Genomic DNA, 12,304 nt, shown 5'->3' with positions numbered 1-12,304 from the left:
AGCGGAACTTTGTAAGTGAACAAAAAATTATGTCTGTTTATAGAATTAAAGAGAAAGTATTATCACATAAAACGAAACAACTTACATTGAAAGAAATGTTTAATAAAGTAAACAAATAAATATTAAGCTTTTTTTTTGTAAATTTTGATACCCTTTAGATCATAATTGTTCTTTATTTCATAAATTACGGTTTCATATTTTTTATTTTAGAATTTCTGCATGCCTTAATACGGCTAATGTTTCTCTCTCTGTAGCTGTATAATTCCTTTGTGTATGATTCAACGTTTTACTAAAAAATGACAAAAGATGGCCATTTTGCATAAGAACCGCACCCACAGCATAGTCCGACGCATCTGCTGCAATTTCCAGGTTTTTGTCCCCCTCCGCGAATTTCAAAACAATGGCATTGATAAGCACTTCTTTTAACCTTTCGAATGCGGTATTTGCTTCTCCTGTCCACGTGAATTTACTTTTCTTTCTTTTAATTACTAACAAGTGTTCAACAATATTAGCAAAATCTTTTATGAATGGCCGATAATAAGAACATAACCCAAGGAAAGAAGAAAGTTTCTTGGCGGTGTTGGTAGGTGGGAAATTCTTGATTGCTTTTATTTTTTAATCTTGAGTTTCTATACCCTTTTGCGAAATTTTATAACCCAGATACAGTCAAAAGTCGTTAATCCGGACTCGTCGGGACTTCGGTGATTCCGGATTATCGATTTTTCCGGATTATAGATCATCAGTTTAAATCGCGTAAGATGGCATGCAGAAATTCTAAAATAAAAAATATGAAACCGTAATTTATGAAATAAAGAACAATTATGATCTAAAGTGTATCAAAATTTACAAAAAAAAAGCTTAATATTTATTTGTTTACTTTATTAAACATTTCTTTCAATGTAAGTTGTTTCGTTTTATGTGATAATACTTTCTCTTTAATTCTATAAACAGACATAATTTTTTGTTCACTTACAAAGTTCCGCTATTCAAGTCCCGTTAATTGCTGTGCCGAGAATACCGACTAACTTGTCAATCGAAATTTTTTCGTTTTCACTAACCTCTCTGTCACATTCTTCATGTCTTTATCCATTTTTTGCAGCAATTCCACTTTTTGTTTGATGGACATCGAAACATACTTTCGTTTTGTACGATCCTTTCGGAGCTCCAGAATCAAAAATTCTATTTGACATAATCGAAAGTTCAAGTTTACTTTTTCAATATTGCTCTTACAGTCTGCAAAAAATAATAAGCCGGATCCAATTCGAAAATTAAGGAACAACGCAATCATCAACATTAACTGAAATAGATAATTAGATAATTTACACCGTCCGTTATACATAAAACGCGCACGTGAAAACGTATTCTGCACTTGCGCACACGCAAATGCGCAGTCGTAAGTGATGCTAAAGCAAAGTTTAAAGTTATTAAACATTTAGCAGTATTAGCAATGAAAGCTCTCTGAGTTATGCTGTGCAGACATTGAAGACAATAAAAGATTTTGAACTTAACCAATTTATTAACAATATAATAAAAAAATAAAAACACATAAAATAAATTTCAACAATATTAGAGTATTAGGCAGAACATAACATAATCATCATTCATCAAATATTTCTACCTGTACTCCAAAACACTGGCATTCTATACAAACAAATTTCAAAAAAAAAAATGAAAAAAGTCCTAAATAGTGACTATGCCGCCTAAAAATAAAGCAGGCTACCCATTCCATAAGTCCATAATCAATGGTCAAGAGAACACTTGAAAAATTTAAATGTGAAACCACTTAAAACCGGCCTAACGCCGTTTGCATAAGGAATCGTTGCAGCTCACGTATTTTTAATTCCACCCTCCTTGAAGAAACATGAACGCTGCCTACGGCAGTCACTCACAGGACAGCCCCCGGAACTGAAGAAACTTCAATCTGGAACCATTATCTTGTAACCCGGAATCAAGGCATCCTTTCACCGGACTGCAGGCATCCTTTGGAAGGGGATGGAAACCGCTCACAAACCAGCCGGGAAACCAGGAACTAGAAGGGGTTGAGCCAGAGCGATGCGAGATACTTATAGCAGAAGTAGGAATGACGTCATCTCACGGCAACCAATCAGCTATCGGCACGAATCGGCTTTTCAGATGACGTAACATTGTTTCGTTTTTGCATCTCAATTAGGTTGAGACAGTCCGTTTTCAATGCAAACAGTGGCAGCAAGAAAAAGAAGTAGAAGTAACTACTATGTTATATTAAAATAAGGACTAAACTAAATAAAACATTTCAAGGAGGAGAGATGATGCATTAAAAAGTTTAAAAATAAGTATTATTTTCCAACAAATGCCCCCCACATCATCATCTCCGACCTGAAATAAAAACCGAATGCCAGTATCTCTACAAAAATTCAAAACAAGAATAAATAAATATCACAATTTCATTCAGAAATTTTTAAGAACATTTTTCTTTGGGAAAATCTTATCCCATTATTCAAAAATTTTTACCGTAGCAAGAAAGTCCAACATGTTACAAAACAATACAAAGTCATATATATGATCATACGCTCAATACATTTACCCAGGGCCCTGGTAACTCATACAACATTTTACACTATACAATTTTACATTTACCTAATATCCATCATATATGACTTATAACATATTTTTCAAATTAACAAAACTCTTAATTTAAATACACACAAAAACAAATTTCATAAGAAAATTGTTCCACAAAATTTTACCAGATTATGCTTAGTCAGCGGTTTTGTCATGGGATCAGCCAGATTATCTTTTCTTGGGACATATTTTAAATCAAAAATTTCCCTGTTCAATAGATCACGAATGAAAAATAGTTTCACATCTATATGTTTTGTCCTTGAGTTTTCAATGGGTGATTTTGTAAAACATATAGCAGCCATGTTATCAGCAAACAATATTGGCCTCGAAACATAGTTACTTGCAATTTTAAACTGAATGCATTCATCCAAAATGTTTCTAAACCAAACTAATTCTTTTGCTGATTCAGTCATGGAGATAAATTCAGCCTCCATAGTAGATAAACTCACTCCCCTTTCTTTAAACGTACGCCAAGATACAGGTGATTCTCCCAACAAAGCTATTTGTCCACCAATAGACACCATATCATCCCTGCTTGAAGCAAAATCCGAATCTGAATATATATTGAGCTTCAGTTCCTTGCATACCAGCTTGAGTTTGTGCTGTCTGGTATTGGAAACGTACCCTAAAAGTTTAAGTAATCCTTCCCAGTGAAACTTACCAGGATTGCTTTGGAACTGAGAAAATATATTAACAGCATAAGCTATATCCGGACGAGTACGATTGCAAAGAAACGATAGACATCCCAAAACATTTCTATAAGGATAATTCATCATTTCAGTCGTTTCTTCTTGTGTACTGGGACTTTGAGACTTTGAGTATTTCACACCTTTAACTATTGGAAGGGAAGTAATTTGAATTTTAAAAGACTTAAATCGATTAACTATGTCTTCTATATATAATTGCTGATGAATTAAAACACTATTTTTCTCATATTCAAACTCCACACCCAGAAGCTTTCTTGTTTTACCTAAAATTTTCAAATCAAAATGTGAACTCAGGACTTTTAATATCCTTTTGGCCTGAACTTCACTTTTCCCAAACACAACTATATCATCAACATAAACCAACAGAATGACAAAATCTTTAAAACGATAGACACAATTACACCACTCAAACTTGATGAACCCTAGGTTACACAGTGTTCTATCCAACTCGTAGTACCATAATCGGCCACTCTGATGCAAACCATACAAGGCTCTATCTAATCGACACACAAAAGTTTCTTTATCTCGCTCCACAAAACCCTGAGGTTGGGACATGTAAATTTCCTCTGATAAAGGAGCGTAGAGATAGGCACTTTTCACGTCACGTTGTATATTTGCCCATCCTAGGTGTGCAACTAAAAGGGAGAAAAAGAGTCTTATTACTGAAAAATTGACTACAGGAGAGTAGGTTTCATCATAGGTATCGTATTTAATTTGCCGATAACCCTGAGCCACTAAACGAGCTTTAAAACGAACAATGTTTCCAAATTCGTCACGTTTAATGTTAAAAATCCACCTGCAACCTAGTGGAGTCTTGTCTTTAGGAAGTGGAACAAGATGCCATACCTTATGCTTTCGCATGTTGGCCATTTCCTCTTCCATTGCCTCTATCCATTTAAGCTTTTCTGCAGATTTCATTGCCTGGTTATAAGTGTTTGGAATTGAAACATCTAGTCAGCTATCTCGGGTATACGACGTTGAAGGAGTACCAGTTGGGTCGATTTCACCACTATAAGTATTGCTTCCCTTGAAATCAAACAAGGTAGGATCATACTGAATATTATGTTCAGTGCAATACCTTTCTACATCATTTGGTGATCGTAGTCTTTGATTACACCCCCTTTCAAAATAATACACATCCGTACGAGTGCCGTCTGGCCTTGGAACAGGTTTACGAAGCCAAGTTACTTGTCTCAATGTAGATTGAGTGTCAGTGCCAATTGTACAAAAAGGTACATTGGTATCGGTTCTTTCCTCGATTTCAGGAAAATAGCCAACTGGAGTGTCAGTAGATTGGAACTCTACCCTTTCTTCAGATTCCAAATCAGGTAGGGTGCCCAGTGCAGCTCCACTGCCACTTTTCTGCATTCCAATCGACTCTTTAAAAGTAGCATTTAGGGTTTCTACTACCTTTTGCTCATTTTCCAACCAAATTTTGTACCCTTTTGTTCATACACTGTACCCAATCAATCGGCCCTTTGTTGCCTTTGGATCGAGTTTAGAATTTCTTTTAGCCTTTGGAATTCCCACATAGGCAATCGTTCCAAATGCCTTAAGATGACGTACTGATGGTTTCCGCTTAGTGTATAATTCGAATGGGGTTCTATCTTGGCCCTTATGACAAATTCTATTAAATGAATATGCAAAATACATTACTGCATCTGACCAAAATTCAGAACTCATTCCACTATCGTGTAAGATTGCACGTACATTATTTAGAGCTGTTTGATTAAATCTCTCACAAACTCCATTCTGTTCTGGAGTATAGACATCTGTAAATTCATGCTTTACACCATTTTATTACAATATGACCTGAGTTGATTGTTATCATATTCTCGCCCATTGTCAGTCCTAAAGTATTTCAACTTAAGGTTCAAAGATCTTTCTGCACGTGCTATATGCCTTTCAAATACTTCAAACACCTGATTTTTCTTGACAATGGTGTACACTACCACATAACGAGAATATTCGTCAATAAAGGAAACGAAATAAGGTTCACTATTCCTACCTGGAATGTTAATAGGTCCCTATACATCAGAGAAAACCCTTTCAAGCGGTCTCTTTACTTGAATACCTTCTAAAGGTCTATAGGAGATTCGTCTTTGCTTATTGATTTGGCAATGTTCACAAAACAAATTAGGTGAGTGCTTTAACACAGGAAGACCTCGAACTGAATGTCTCTTACTAGTCCTGACAATAGTATCATAATTTATATGACCAAACCGACCATGCCATAATTCACTATTATTATTCTGAACTGCGGATGCCTCAAATTTTACAGATTTGCCCCCCTTTTTGATTATTTTCGGGAACACATGATAGTTACTTCCTATCAACTTAGCCTTGTACAAAGTTGAATTCTCATCATCAGTAACTTTAATTTGCCCATTTTTACCATAAAATCTTGCTCCATTGATATCCACCCTATGTCCAGATATTAAATTTCGTCTTAGTTCAGGTGAATATAACACATCTTTAAGCAAAATAACCGTATCCCCAAATTTCATTTTAACAGTACCCTTCCCATGAATTGGAAAAGTTATCCCATCAATAGCTACTAGCATATTCTCATATTTCACAGGAGAAAAAGTATCAAACAATTCACGATTTTTACAAAAATGATGAGATGCAGCCGTATCAAAGACCCAACTATCATCATTTTCTTCCAAATTGTTAACATTGGCTTGAGCTATAAAATGGGACTGTGCATGGGAATTATTACTTTTACTCAACTTGGGTTTATTCTTACACTTAGAAGATGTTTTATTACTACTAGATACAGCTGAGGAAACAGAAGAAGCAGGTGAGGGTGATCTGGAAAAATTACCTCTCATTCTACAGTATTTTTGAATATGACCTGGACGGTCACATTTATAACACTTGAGCCCTTTAATCTGCTTAAATTTGGGTTCACAGTACTTCTATAGTACTGTTCTCTGTACTTCTATAGTCTTATTGGAGTTTTCCCTATCTATCTCTCTTAAATTAAGACACGTTTCCTCTGCTAGAATTTCAAGCTCAACATTTTTAAAAATGAACTTTTCATCTGGCCACCTCAAAATATTCTGAACTACTTGATCAAATTTATCTGGAAGAAACCTAAGAAACTGGAAACATACATATACGTCTCTTAACAGCCTGATTAATATCAGCTAACTGTTCAGTTACGCGTTTTAATCTAGAAGAAAAGAAACTAATACTTTCATTTGGCTTGATTTTGCAATTTAAGAACTCTGAAAACAGGGACATATGTCTCGACCTATAATCTGGCTGGAAATATTTGGCAAGCGTATTCCATGCCACTACTGGGTCATCAATTTCACATATCAAGTTTCTATATTCAGGGCTTACATTCATATAAATTAACGATATTGCCAATCGACTTCTATTTTGAAAGTCGGTAATAATTTCTTTTGTAATACCCTTAACATCATCTAAATCAGGACATTTCTCAACACCTTTGACCAAAAGCCATGCATTTTTTTCATTCAAGACAAACTTCATATCTTTGGACCATGTAAAATAATTACATGCATCAAGTTTAGCAATATTATGCATGACACTAACAGTAGCCATATTTGAATTTTAACAAAAACCGCCCCCCCCAATCTCTTTAAGTCCTAAATTAACTTTAAACTTCAAAAGTCTGCACTAAAAATAACTCAGGAGCTACTGGGCCCATAACCAAAATGATGCTAAAGCAAAGTTTAAAGTTTAAAGATATTAAACATTTAGCAGTATTAGCAATGAAAGCACTCTGAGTTATGCTGTGCAGACATTGAAGGCAATAAAAGATTTTGAACTTAACCAATTTATTAACAATATAATAAAAAAATAAAAACACATAAAATAAATTTCAACAATATTAGAGTATTAGGCAGAACATAACATAATCATCATTCATCAAATATTCTTACCTGTACTCCTAAACACTGGCATTCTATACAAACAAATTTCAAAAAAAAAATGAAAAAAGTCCTAAATAGTGACTATGCCGCCTAAAGATAAAGCAGGCTACCCATTCCATAAGTCTATAATCAATGGTCAAGAGAACACTTGAAAAATTTAAATGTGAAACCACTTAAAACCGGCCTAACGCCGTTTGCATAAGGAATCGTTGCAGCTCACGTATTTTTAATTCCACCTTCCTTGAAGAAACATGAACGCTGCCTACGGCAGTCACTCACAGGACAGCCCCCGGAACTGAAGAACTTCAATCTGGAACCATTATCTTGTAACCCGGAATCAAGGCATCCTTTCACCGGACTGCAGGCATCCTTTGGAAGGGGCTGGAAACCGCTCACAAACCAGCCGGGAAACCAGGAACTAGAAGGGGTTGAGCCAGAGCGATGCGAGATACTTATAGCAGAAGTAGGAATGACGTCATCTCACGGCAACCAATCAGCTATCGGCACGAATCGGCTTTTCAGATGACGTAACATTGTTTCGTTTTTGCATCTCAATTAGGTTGAGACAGTCCGTTTTCAATGCAAACAGTGGCAGCAAGAAAAAGAAGTAGAAGTAACTACTATGTTATATTAAAATAAGGACTAAACTAAATAAAACATTTCAAGGAGGAGAGATGATGCATTAAAAAGTTTAAAAATAAGTATTATTTTCCAACAGTAAGAGGTCTTACGCGCACGCGTAAACGCCTATGCGCATGTGTCAATGCGGAGCATGCGCAGAAAGTTTTTAGCTTTGAGGTCCGGATTATAGATCATTCCGAATTATGGGTGTCCGAATTAACGACTTTTGACTGTATTTAAGTTCTTTAGTTGCGAACTTGCATTTTGAGGCGTTAATTGTAAGACCGGCCTCTTTTAATAATTTAAAAACTTCTTCTAGATCTTTAATATGTTGTTCCAACGTACTACTCGTTATAATTATATCATCTAGATAGATTAAAGTCGATTTTCCTAGGACAGGCTTTAGAACAATGTCCATAGCTCTCTGGAATGTTGATGGGGCCCCACACAACCCAAAGGGCATGCGTAAAAATGCATAAGTGGCCGATTTTGTTATAAACGCGGTTTTATGTATGTCTTCGGGTCTCATAGCTATTTGATAGTAGCCAGACGTTAAGTCAAAAGTAGTCATGTATCTTGTAGATTTATCTTTCTAATAATTTCTTCTATAACCGGCAAAGGGTAAACTGGGAATTTAGTAATACTATTAAGTTTTCTGTAATTGATAGCAAACCTCCAAGCCCTTTTATCCGAAGGAGGAAACTCGTTCTTTTTCTTACATAGTACGACTGGACTCGCGTACTCACTATTTATGGGCATTATTATTTTGTTCTTTAACATTTCCTGAATATGTTCTTCTATGATTTGGTCTTTTTGTTTATCATAGCGGTAAGGTTTAGTCCTACAGGGTTTGTCGGCAGTTAACCCACCGGGCGGCTCGCATTCAAATCTAGTTACGTCTCGAAAACTGCAGTAAAAATTAACCATGTTTACATTTTTTTTTCACTTACAGTGAACCAACATTGTCCTGAAAACGGCCTTTGTTAGATTTTCTTCCCCCCTCCTTGTAGGGCGATCAACAAGTCGTTTCACTTAAGTGATGGCTTCCTACTGTCCTTTGATTACCGCCTAGAGGCGATTAAGCAGATGGGCTGCTTTTGCCCCTACAGAGGACGGAGCACGTTTTGTGTCCATGCTTTGGTTAGACGAAAAAAGATATTTTTTCTGGAAAACCAAAACAGAAAAGGAAGTTTTGTATTGCATTGTTACTAATTTTGTGCATATTTCTAATCTTAATTGCTTATCAGAGCCGTGCCAAGATATTTTTTCACCTGAGGCAGAAAGGTCAATGCGCGTCCATATAAATATAAAAATAGCTACACTTGTATTAAGCAAAAGTAATTGTATTAAATCAAAATGTCATAACTCTTATAGCATAATGATACCATAATTCTTGAAGTATTTTTTAATCGTAGTTTTATTAATTCAGAGAAATAATGTAGCCAATTATTTATAATTTTCAAATGAAAACGTTAAAAGATTCGTTTTTGATAAATAAGAAATAACACTGAAATGCATATTGCGTTAATTTCCAGGTTTTCTTGCAATTTTTTTGGTTTGTTTTATTGATTTAAGTTTGACGAAGCTTATTTCCCCTAATAATTAAAGTAATTTTTGAATTCGCATAGCCAATTTGGCGCCTCTTCTAGTGATTCCCATGAGCCCGGCTTTGTTGCTATTTAAGTATAAATGTTATTAATTTTTATTGCGTTTCGGTATTTTAATGTACGTTTATAGAATGTTAATTTGTTTTTATATGCATATTTCAGTAATATAATCTTACGACTAGTGAGACAGTGTAGTTTAACTAATTTTCTGTTATTGATTCATGTTACCGAGCTTTAACGCTAAGAAAAAATTTATAAGAGGCTTAAAATACCTAATTCCTATTGAAAGGTACATGTAATTGATAATTAAATTATTATTAAAATAACAAACACATGCTCAGTGTCAGTCATTTCGACATAATGTTTGTAATTCATTTTACCACAAATTTATTTCGTTTATCTTGTTTCATATTTATAAAAGGGGAGTTTACCTTCATCGCATTTATTGTTGATTGAATATTTTGAAACAAATTTCAGTCATAATAACCTTATTAAAAATTTTCTACATATAGACAAGATGTTACAGATACCTCTCAGTTTCCGAACTAAATTACATGGTACTGAAATTCGGTGCATTTCCATATTTTTATTTTTGACAGAAAGAGTTACCTTACGTAAATCACAAAAGAACATTGTTTTAATTCTTAATTAAATATAGCACTTGTATTAAATTGCTAAAATTCATTGTTAGGAAAATCTCGCTCTAAAAAATTAGACACTTTTACCTTTCAAAGTGGAATTTTTGTGGTTTTCTCTGTGCATAATGTGGGCGCGAGTAAGTTTTTCTTAGAATGTCCTCCACGGAGGCATTCCTCCCTTTAGGCAGATAGCTCTCCCTTGCTTTGAAGGAAAAATAAAGCAAACCAAAACAAAAGCTTCAAAATTGGTGTTTAACATTTTTTGGGGTTCAAATACGCAAATTACTTAGAGATCTCAATTCACATTATCAAATGTTATTAGTTAAATAAATAAAAGCAAGTTCAGGATTTCCATTTAAATTGTTTGTTTTAAAATAAAAAAATAAGAACAGTCAGTTTTGAATAAATCTTGTCAACATCAAGCAGGGACAGGAACATGCCAATGTAAAATTTAATATTAGGCCAAAAAGAAACGCTTTGACGTAGATTTTGGATAAAACTTAATCAAATTCGCAGGTAGTCAGAGACAGGCCTTTCTTCAGTAGAGAGAAAAAAATGTTTCTGAAGTATTTGTGTATTTATTACATAAATGTTTTAATGCTTCCATAGCACTGCTAATCGATAAAATTTATTTGATGAAAAGTAGGAAGTTTGCTTTTAAAATTCCGATTTTTCAACCTTTTCCAGTGACATATGTGGCATCGAAAAACACGTCTGGCCAGGAGACAGATTAATGCTGAAAAATTCTTAGAATTTAAAGAGGCATCGAACAAGAAAATTTAGGGATGGCGAAATTCTAAGAATTTGGAACTTGACAACGGCAAAAGTTTTAGAATGTAGAGAGCTACAGAATTTAGGCAGGGCAAAATATTTTAAATTTATAGAACATCGGTCAGTAGAATTAAGATCCCACAGCGATTGCACTGAGAAACAAATCGACCTGCTTCTCGATTATGCGGATGGACGCAGATTAACTTCCGAAAGCTCTGCAGCTATTTACGATTTCTGCTATAATAAACTGAAATTTAATATAATAATTTAACACTATATATCAGTTTACGAAAACATGATGATACTTTTGAGAAATTTTCTTCAATTCCCCAGTACACTAAAAAAAAAAAAAAAAAAAAAAAAAAAGTACAATAGATTATATAATGATATTACTAACAAAATGATGTCGATGATGCATTTAATTTTTATCTTTTTATTAATCTAAATAAATATGTCAGAGTTTTCCATAACTTATAGTTTTGCAAATTAAAAATGTTCAATAATATAATATGTGATTATGGTATTACTCGGTATGGTACTATTCAAGGCAAAGCACACGAGGGTTATCTGCCTAAATGGAGGGATGCCTTCGTAGAGGACTTTCTAAGGAAAACTGGCTCGTATACACGTTACACATGGGGAAAACCACGAAAACGAAAATGCAGCCAGCCCGTTTGCGGGATTCGAACCACGGACCGAACTACCAGTGTTCAGCGCCTTTACCGCTCGGCCGCTGGTGGGTAATATGTGATTATGAAAGCTGTGTAAAAGAAGAAAAATTCTTGCACATTCGTCAGGCAGCATACGATGGGCACCTGCTTGAGGAAAAGGATGCGTTTGTAGATGACTTTTTCAGGGAAACTGGTTTGGTATATTCAACCTAAAATTCACCAAAATACCAAGCAACGAACGCATTCGCCGGAATTCAAACTTAGGCAAAACTACCAGTGTTCAGTTGCAAAAGAGAGTTAACAACATAAACAGGTAACATGTCTGAAATTAGTATTTATTGCATCCAACAGAGATATGATTTTCTGATATAATTTAATGGAATTAACTGTAAAAGAATGGGAATCTTTTTTTTTTCTCCTTTTGCAAGATTTTTTTCCGCTTTGTTTTCAACATTTGGTTGAAATGCAAATTAAATAAATATTTACAAATGCAGAATATTGGATAGTTATTGATGATTTCGAGATTCAGTTTCTGAAATCCATTTCATGTATCATTTCCTTAAAAAGGTGATACTGAAACCAACTTTCGAGGAGTAAAATGATTACTAGAAAAGAGTTTCCGATTTTTTTCATTCTTTTATTCCCATTATAAATTTATCCCGTAGTTCTTAGAACATTCTTCTATCCGTAAGTGATGATTTGCTTTCCGAGAAAATTTTCTGAAAGGAATAAATTACTTAGTCTTCAAACCATGGGAAAATCTTGCCATCGCCGGTACTT

The sequence above is a fragment of the Stegodyphus dumicola genome, chromosome 2 (assembly GCF_044657685.1).
Source record: "Stegodyphus dumicola isolate Sdum_Otavi_A_Nest chromosome 2, ASM4465768v1".
Taxonomy (NCBI): Eukaryota; Metazoa; Arthropoda; class Arachnida; order Araneae; family Eresidae; genus Stegodyphus; species Stegodyphus dumicola.
Note: the sequence above shows the minus strand (reverse complement) of the source record.